Here is a 10542-nt window from a genome sequence, read left to right as displayed (position 1 = left end):
GGTTCAATCCCAACATGTGGTAAAAGCGTTCATCCCCAAGTAGTTAGGGTTCTAGTCTCATGTTAGATAATTATATATATATATATATATATTTATTAATATCTTTACAGTTGATGACGTGGGTAGCTCAATCTTAACAAACCGACGAAAGTGTAATATAGCTTAAAGGGTTGAAAGGTAAAATGGTTCGATAAATGACCAGCTGTGGTGAACAACAAAAGCATGAAGCCTCCCACTCAGCCGCAAAAGAGTATGTGAGAAGTAACACTCTTTTACCCGCAGTTCCAAAGCCTTCAACCTACCAAAAGGTAACCCCTCACTGAATCAACGGATCACTAGTCAAAGGTTTTCTCTCTTGGTTCACTCTTTCCCTATAAATGACCACATTTGGTCATTCAGCCAAACATTCCGAAATCTTACTCTCTCTCTAGAACTTGTACTCTACTTGTTCTATTCTTCACTTATCAAATCATGCATAAGTTCTGGGTTGAATCTCTTTTAATCTTGAACTCAAAGCAATCAATAGAAGAGTGATCCGACCCTACGTATTGCATACGTAGGGGGGCCCGCGGCATACGTTAGGCAAATCAAGACCCTTGAACTCTTTTGCCTAACCAGTCTAACCACTATCCTTGGTCTTACATTTGTTGTAGCAACTATAGTGCGTATGAGTTAATCATTCTAAATTTTAATTATAATATGAGTTCTCTTTGGTGTGTGCAAGATAATTGATATAATTATTTAAAAGGAATATCTTCACGGTAGTTAAAGCTCAAGTTGACCTGTCTCTTATTCATCGAGTGCGATTAAGTGAAATGAAATAGCTTGACGCCAACCCCAATCTACCACCCATTGAGTCCCACAAAGCATGCCTCATGATCTCTTCTCAAATCCAACTTTTATGTGCCACTTTTATTTCACTTATTTGACCATCTTTCTCTATCTTAGTTTATATAATGCGAAATCAGTATCATAAGATCATCTTAATTCACATGTGTTATGTTCTTAACAAATTTTACGCAACTCGAAAGACGAGCATAACTCATTCGTTTATAGTTTGTATGTCTCTTGGCGACCCTGCAATTTTTAGATTTTGACTCTTTTTGGTTCAAACTTTTTTCACAGTTTCAAAATCTTGATATTGAGATAGGTATAGTGGTCTCTTTTAAAAGTCGGTAGTAACTAATACCATGACTAGTACTTTTCTTGGGAATACGTTTTGAGTCGAGATTACACCACAACACTACACCCTTTGTTGTACATTATAACTCTAAAAAGAAAAATGAGACAGGAAGTAAGATGGCAAATATGAGCTCATACTTTGTTGAGATCATGTTAAAAAAAATTTCTTCCAAAGGTTTTCAAAAAACTGTAGGTAAGACATTAGTTCAAACACAGTCATTGTGCAGGTTAGAAGGGGGGGGGGGGGGGGGGGTGGACCCCCCCGTAGTGTAATATATGTGATTTTCGTATAGAAATTTTTTGGTATATACGTTTTCGACCTCCCGTCGGAAATCTCAAGCTTCGCCACTGAACATAGTACTCTGAGGCCCAAAACTTCAAATATCAGTTAAGTGTCAATTAGATATAAAAATAATAAAAGTCTTAACATCTTGTCTCAGTATTTACTTACGATACGCCTTTGTTATAAATTAAAAAAAAAACCTATAATAAAAGTCCTCAAAGACAAATGCAATCAAATTTAATAATGGCTAAAATGCAATCACATAGATCCAGACCCGGCCTATTGCAAGACATCAAGAACTTAAAAGAGGAGTCGAAAGGCGTATTACATATATTTAAAAGATAATATAGAATAAAAGTCAAGGAAAATGATGCATCAAGGAAAATGATGCATAAAAGCATGCAACTAAGGGGTGGATGATGCAATGCATAATGTGACACATATTTTATTATAACCTTTGCGTGCTTTTAACGTTTATGTACGGATATATAAAGCATGTATATTTGATTAGTATTTTTCTATAGTAAATAGCATGTTTTATTTTTAGTTTATTTAAGGGGTGATACTTTTGTCAAAGAAAACAATATATTGATCATTTATTAATTTGCAACTATACTTTTGGATGAAAATTTATCTCAATAAAGTTTCGGATAGTTGGTGTTCTTGTATGTTCTCTAATCTTTTTTATATAATAACTTCATGAAGAGTGTTTATTCATTCTTAGCAATCATTCTTTTTCAAACTTTTTTTAAAGATGATAATGATGTTGACAAAGTTGCTTATAAGCTACCATAACAAATGATAAATTAAATGTTTTATGTAAAACACATGCTTACAAAAGTTTGACCTTCACATTTATCAATCAATCATTTTTAAAATTTGTATTTTAACGAAGGCCTTTTTTAACTAAACCCATTTAGATATCGCACTGCAAAGATCAAGAGCAATAGCGGCGATAAAACGTCGCTTATAATGTGTCACCGTTAATACACATTCTCTAATGCCCAAAAATTTTGGCTTTAAATAAGACTTTTTAGCACATTTGAATATTTCAAACTGGTTAAGAATCATCCCAAACAACCATGTTTTGAAATCTAAGTGGGTTTTGGTTAATTAAGTAACTCGTAACACGTTAAACACACCATTCGGGTCTAGCTTTCAAAATATCATAAAAAACGGGAGATTGGTATGTAATAATCCCATCTAGACCTTATTGGAAAAATATGTGAAAGGTGGGACTGGTGGGGGTAATATTATGAGGTGGGATTATTAATGACCAATAAAGTTTAGATGAGATTATTACAGGTCAATTCCCCTAAAAAACCAACAAATTACATAGTAATTTCAATAAAAAGAAATTAGTATTATGTTCCAAATAATGATAATATTAGTTTTTTTGAAAGGCAATGATAATATTAGTTAAAATACTATTGAAGCCTTTTGAACGTAAGAAGATGGTATCAGGTATATATTAATATTATATATGTGTCCTTACCATCCTACTAAAAGAAATCTTGCCTCCGCATGCACAACACAACCATCAAGACTGCCTCTTCATCCTCAAATAACTCTACTTACATGCCTTGTCAACTACATCAAAATACATATAAATAAATCAAATGAATCACACATTAGGTAATACCAAGTTAAATAACTTGTTTAAGTTAGTTGAACTCAAATCTTAACTTAAAGCTTATAGAAAAATCACTGATAAAATTTATTTTCATAGACAGATCACCGATAAATAGATCAAAATCTTACAAGAAAATTAGCTATCGGTAAAATAGGTGTCCATGTTCCTTTGGTAAAAGACCCATCAAGGTTCTGCCGGTAATATTGGTTGATTTTTCCATGGATCTTCAATAATTGCTATTTAACACGCTACGTTATGCATCATATGATCATTGAATGTTATATAGTTAAAATTGTTGGGAGTTTAGATATAGATAAGATTGCACAAATCAACCTTTATGTTATACCTTAAATTGAAATGAATATGAAAACTATTGAGTTTGAAAAAAAAACTATCGAACTAAAAGTATTGTTTTTGACAAACTATAGTGACTAAAAGTCAGTTTCGGGATGGGTTGTGAAATCTATAATGATAAAGTCAGGATCATATAGGTTAAAGTGTTGTTGTCTAATAGTCTTGAATAAAACAAATCAAAGTCTAAATCACATTATATTTTGTTTCGGTTCTAAAAGATTATGTAATTTGCATCTATCTTAAGAACCGAATATATTATGATTACTAAACTTATGATAACTGTAAATACTATTGACTTATATTTTTATTATGTCAAAACCAATATTTATTGTTTAAATAAAACACATGGTTCTTATATCAAAAGACAATAGTATATCTTTTCAAATGTTCTACTTTGGCACTTGTGTTTAGGATTGGAAAACTTGCCTTGTTATGTTAAATGGGACAAATATGACATGACACGTTTAACACAATGTATTAAGTTATCCATGCATACTAGGGGTGTAAACAAGCCCAGAGGCTCGAGAGCTACTCGTGATCAGCTCGGTTAAAAGCTCGAACGAGCCGAGCTCGAGCCTGACATAGAGCTCGTTTTGTTATCGAGCTCGACCTCGAGCCTGAAATACAAAGCTTGTTTAGGCTCGCGAGTCTAAACGAGCCCATACAAAATTTTAATTTTTTTTATATATATTATATTAGTAATGATGATAACATTGATGAGCCGAGCTAGAGCCGAGCTTTGGCTCGTTTAAGCGATGTTGAAGTGAGCTCGAGCCGAGCTTTTAGCTCGTTTAAGGTTGTTCTCAAAATAGTTCGAGCCGAGTCGAGCCGAGCTCGAACTTTGGGTTTTACTCGCGAGCCGAGCTCGAGCTCCAAGAAGTAGATACCAAGGCAAAAAAACCTAACGAGTCGAGCTCGAGCCTGGTCGAGCTCGGGCTTGGCCCGGCTCGTTTACACCCCTTACGAGTGTTCCCAATGAATCGAAAATAACAACATGAATCTATAACTGAATAAAAAAAAAAAAAAAAACCTTTTATATAACTACTAAAATCAATTAAAGGTAACGATGACCCTTACGTAGTAGTCATACCATCTAAGTAGATACCAAGGCAAAAAATAACGATAATGATAGAATAACAGAACACGCATATAAATAATTCTAGAAAGTAATAACGAAACCAAATCAAAGATCAAAGTGGAATGCTAAGAAATCAAAATCTTGCTATCCTCATGTTCTCCTCCTTGGATATCCATGTCACCTTTCTAGTTTACCACAAGTTTTCATTGAGGTTAAAAGAATATAATGGAACATTCAAGTATCAAGGTGCCCTTTTTGTGAAGATATTGATTATTGCACGCGGATGGAAGACTTTTCTTTTCAATCCTCAATAGTTGTGAGTTCGTAAAGAAAAGTGTGACTTGACATAGCATTTAATAGCACTAGAGGTTTTGATTGGACGACTGAAAGTGATATAAGGTGAGCGTGATATTACATATACATTTAATCTCTAGTATGTATAAATGGTGTAGATTTATGAGTAAGTTTATGGGATGTGTAAGTTTGCGATAAAAAAGTAGTTATATCATCAAACAAACCATTTTTATTAGCTAGTTGTAAATGTTGGATAGGATGTATGATGTTCATTGATTTTGGATCTTTAACTTGAAAATAAAATAATTTATGTAAGAAGGAGATAAGTGTGAGAATACATAGAAATTGATATGTAGGCATCAGGTTTTAGACTTAGCCATGATCTTTTGGGTTGTTTTGGCAAAAAAAAAACACTAAACACAACAATTTAATGTATTATAGGCATGAAATTTAATACACAACTAAAACACCCCGCTTAACACTTAAAACACACTACTTAACGTTCTTGGTTTGGTTTCGGTTTTCAATAATCTAAAACCGTTACTAGCGGTTTGGCTCATAGTTTGACCTAAAACCGTCCAAACTGAACCATGAACACCCCTATTTAATGTAGTTAGAAATGATACAGGAATCAGAGAATGGAATAGACGATGAAATGGAATGGACGAGGTAGTGGAATGGACAAATGAATGAAATGGATCATTGTCATCCCATAGTCTTGTTTGGTTACCATATGTAAATGGAATGAACGTTTCTTTGTATTGTTTGCTAGGCAGGAAAAGACGAAGGCGATGGTGGCGGGCCGGGGGCGGTGTTGAAGATGCGTGGTGGCGCTGGCGAACAGCGGCGGATCTTGCCCGTTGAACGTGCCAGGGCCGAAAGACACGAGCACTAAAAAAAGCCCGGGCAAGCCCGTGCCAAACATAGTATATATAAAAAATTTTGATCGAAATACGGAAAACTAACACTGCGGCCGAAAAACTTGCCCGGGCCATGGCCCTGCCAGTGGCCTTCTACGAACCGCCCCTGCTGGCGAAGGGTGGGGCCGATGGTCAGTCGTGGCGTGTGGCGATGGCGACGAGTGTCGGCAATGGCAGTGGTGGTCAAATTTGATGGTGGCGGTGAAGGTGAAGGGTGAGAGAGGGAATGAAATGGGAAAAAAACAAGGGGATGGATGGAATGAATTTGATGTTTTTATAGGGAATGAAATGTCTTATGTAATGGGTGATTCTATTACCTTGACCAAAAAGACACATTTTTTTCATTCCTTTCATTAGTCCATACTATTACGCCTTCCACTCCTGCATACCAAATAATATCTAGAATTTTGAAGAGTAGAGCCTTTTTTTTCTCCTTCTTTTACAACAGAGTACTGCCTACTTGTTAAGTAAAATAACAAATATTTGGTGGTTTGTCTTCATATTCATCATAGTGAGCGCAAATAAAATCCATGGACGTGTAAAATTCATTATCATCCATTTTGAGCCTCAACTAAAATTAAAATAACATGACACTACTACTCATAAAATATAAACTACACCAAGCAATGAAGCAACTTAAAGTCCAACCTGTATGTTTCATTTGAAAACCAAAGAAAACGATCTCCATCATCATCTCCTCCATCCAATATAATTATTCTTAGAAACATGTAGGCTAGCCTTATTTTCATCCAACAATCAGAGTGTAGTATTTATAAGACACAAAACAACAAACACCGTCCCACACCATATCAATGTCATCTTCATCACCATCACCTGTGATAATCCATCCTGTTTCATGTGTTTACATGATAAAACAACTACCAGTACCATTATTGATCTTGTGAACGCAACATTTATTAATAGTTCGACGCCCATGAATCATAATATGTGTACTTCATTCGTAAACTCATAATGTTTGTGATCATCAAGTTGAAACTTCGGATGACACTGTATATCAGCATGGTTGAATCATAAATTCAATACATTTTTTACTACAAACTCAAATGCTACGAGCTTTGGCGATCAGCAAAATCATTTTCTGAAAAAAGAATGAAGGATATTAGTTACTAGATAGAAAAAGAACATGCTGATATGGTTGAATTGTTTAATTGACATAATACAAGGAGTAAACTGCCATTTTGGTCCCTGTGGTTTGGGCACTTTTGCCATTTTAGTCCAAATCTCAAACTTTTTAAATCTGGGTCTCTGTGGTTTCACTTTTGTTGTCATTTTAGTCCAAAATTCAAATTACCTCCTATTTCACTATTAAAAGCTGATAGGTTTGTCTTTTTATTCAGGGGTATAATCGTCCAGTTTTTTATAACAGTTAAATCATTAAATTAATTATACTCGTTAATTCCTTTATACCCCCCATTTAGCCATCATCTTCCCTAAAAGACCCTAACAAGAGTTCATCTTCCTTCACATCCTCAAAGCTCTCAAACAAGCTTCACACAACCTCCACCAAAACCCTAACCCTTCACAAACCGATAACAACACAGTTTCAACCTCTCTATCACAGACGCTGCCGGCACCACCGCCGTCGTCTCTCCTGCAAACACTCCGGCGATTTGCAGAGGCCCAAATGGTGGTGGAGGTGGTGGTGGTGGTGTTGAAGAGCCCCAGCATCTCTCTACGAATCCTCACCGCCACTGGTCAACCTACTCACCGTCTTCCCCATCCCGTTTCCAGCAGAGATGGTGGTTGCAGTTCTAATGGTGATGGTGGTAGACTGATGGTGATGGTGGTGGAAGAGTACACGCGCCTTCCATATACACGCTTTCACCGCCTTCCTCCATTTCCCTTATAAATACCCCAAATCAAAACCAAAATCTCTTCTCTCCACCGATCGCAAAACCCTAACCCTAATTTAACTCCACATTCCATATCAATTTCATCATCATTATCTTTCTCGCAAACAGTATTGGATCTGCATCTAATCTGTTGACACACAATGTCTGCGATTGTGTGTGGTAAAAGATCCTTATTCGAAGAATTATCCACGTCACCGACCTCTGCATCGCCTCCCGTTGCTAAGAAACTCCGTTGTTCTTCCACTTCTCCGGTTCGGCTTCTGATTTTTCATAATTCATCGCATGTATCCGCTTTTACTGACCAGCTTCGGGCTCTGTTTTCTAACATGGATAAGCAGGTTTGTTCTGAGTTCATGTTCAAAGTTTGAAGTGTTGAATTAGTGATAAATGTTTGATTGTCAATTGGAAGACGTATTCAAATTTTAATCATTTTGTTGATGTGTTTGTAGACTGGATCAACAAATTGAAGAAAAGAAATGATGAACTAGAGAGAGAAAGGGGGTGTTAGAGAGAGAGGAAGTGTAGAGATTTAGGGGTGTTTGGTATTTTGTATATGTTATAATAAAATTAAAATGACTAAAATGCCCCTGAACAAAAGCACAAAACAATCAGCTTTCAACAGTCAAAATAGGAGGTTTTTGGATTTTGGACTAAAATGACAATAAAAGTGAAACCACAGGGACCCAGATTTAAAAAGTTTGAAATTTGGACTAAAATGACAAAAGTGCCCAAACCACAGGGACCAAACTGGCAGTTTACTCTAATAGAAGTATAAAACATCAAAAGTTCAAATAAATGATAACTTGGCGTGCTAACTAATATATCCTGTTTTATTTTAATTTTTAACTGGTGTTACTTATTAGTTACTTACAATCTTATATCTTATGTATTAACGGGTTGATAAATATAGTGCTATATAATTATTGGGATAGCATATAATAGGAAGTTTATTTGGGTAAGAAGCCTAGGAAGTAATCTTGACCATCTATTTATTTAATCAAGGGCTAAGATTAAATGTGTTAAATTGAAGGAAAAAAAGGAGGCGCGTGGGTTTGTCTAGGGGCATTCTAGTCAATCCAAGGCAATAGTTTCTTTCTCCTCCAATTCCCTCTTATTTTTTAAACGTTAAAGTGTGAGAGAGAGAGAGAGATTGTGTGTGCGCGCGCACGTTATTGTGTTATTGGGATGGTTATGATTTTGGGAGAAAGGAACTTAGAGAGAGAAGTTGATGTGGATTTATTTTCAAGTACCCTTTTAGGGGAGGTCTTATAATTCTTGTGACGAGGTTTAATAATTCTTGTGACGAGGTTTAACGACAGAAATTCATAACATGTTTCGTGATCATGTTTTGTTTATTTATAGTATTATTGGATCATGTTTTGTTCATTTGTAGTATTAATTGTTCTCATGTTAGTCTTAAACAAAATTGTAGAAATCAACCTTTATGATTTTACCCAAATTGCACTTCGTACTTTTTACTATGAAATCGGCAAAAACCAACCTTTATGTTCATGTTTTGCTATAGGATCAACCTTTGCCACTACCTCGTTTGTTATCTTGGTTAAATGGCCTCACATGTGTTGCACGTAAGGGCATTACAGTCAGTTCACCTATCCTTTTGATGTCTTTTTGTTTTATATAAACCATAAATAAAATAGCAGGTTGTTCATCTTCATCCTCTTGTCATCTTCATTCCCTTCCTATAACCAAACCCTAATACTCCAAAGTCCAAACCTTACCAAAATCATGATAAATAATAATAAGAGTTGGGAGCTTGCTACATCGATTATAGAAACCCATAACAATGAGGTCTTGAAATGAACTCACCAAATCTATGCCATTGAAGTGGGCGCCTTGTTGCGATTCAGTTACTATTGGAGCTATTTCGATATAATTTGCAGAAGTGGGTTGTTGTGTTACAGGTCCGACCGAGGAAAAGAACCATTTCTAATTTTTCTCTCCAAAAAAAACGCGATGTTGATTGTTCAAATAATAGAGATGATGGGTTTTAAAAAAGGGCTTCTTCAAATGTAAAACAAGTGTACTAGTGATTACCTGTGTATAAAGTGAAGGATCTGGTGCACAAAACACCTTTGAATCTTGAGATTTCACCAGAAAAAGTTCAAGATCACGGTGGCGGTACGACGACATAACGACAGAGATATTAGTTAAAGGGTGTTTGTTTGGGTTGAAGTTAGGTTAAAAAACGTATGAAATTCGGTGAAGTGGTCGGCATTAATTCCGACTACTGATGGGCCAAGGAGATTTAGTGAGTTATATAAGATTTATATGGCTTTTCATGATCATGAATCCCGGTAGGCATAAACTAAATCTTGAAACTTGAGGCTGAATACATGAAGTATGGGTTGAATTAAGCTTCTTCTAATAGCAAAATGACATCTTGTTTAAGTGGAGCTTATAGATTTTATTTTGAAAATATTGCTAAAACATCATCATCATCCTCTTCCTCTGCTACTTCAAATAAAAAACTGAATTCTACCATCTATGTGAGTTATAGACTGAGTTTTGAGGTGGCGGGTTATAGAGCTACTTTAATTACTTAATAACTAAAAAAATAGAATAAAATGACAATAATGCCCTAACAAACAAAGCATGTGAGGGGTGTTTAACTGACTTTTTAGACTATATTAGTGGTAAAGGTTGACCATGTAGAAAAAACATGAACATAAAGGTTAGTTTTTGTCGATTTCATAGTGAAACCATGTAGCAAAGCATAAACATAAATGTTAGTTTTTGTCGATTTCATAATAAAAGGTATGAAGTGCAGTTTAGGTATAACATAAAGGTTAATTTGTGCAATTTAGTCTTAGTCTTATGACTGGTAGGCAAGAGACCTAAGGTGAGTTAGCCAAAAATAGAGTTTTGAGTAAAATTACTTTTTGAGTCTCTGTGTTTTAGTTGTT

This window comes from Helianthus annuus, chromosome 16 (genome assembly GCF_002127325.2).
Source record: "Helianthus annuus cultivar XRQ/B chromosome 16, HanXRQr2.0-SUNRISE, whole genome shotgun sequence".
Taxonomy (NCBI): domain Eukaryota; kingdom Viridiplantae; phylum Streptophyta; class Magnoliopsida; order Asterales; family Asteraceae; genus Helianthus; species Helianthus annuus.
The sequence above is the reverse complement of the archived record's forward strand: the minus strand, read 5'-3'. Positions refer to the sequence as shown.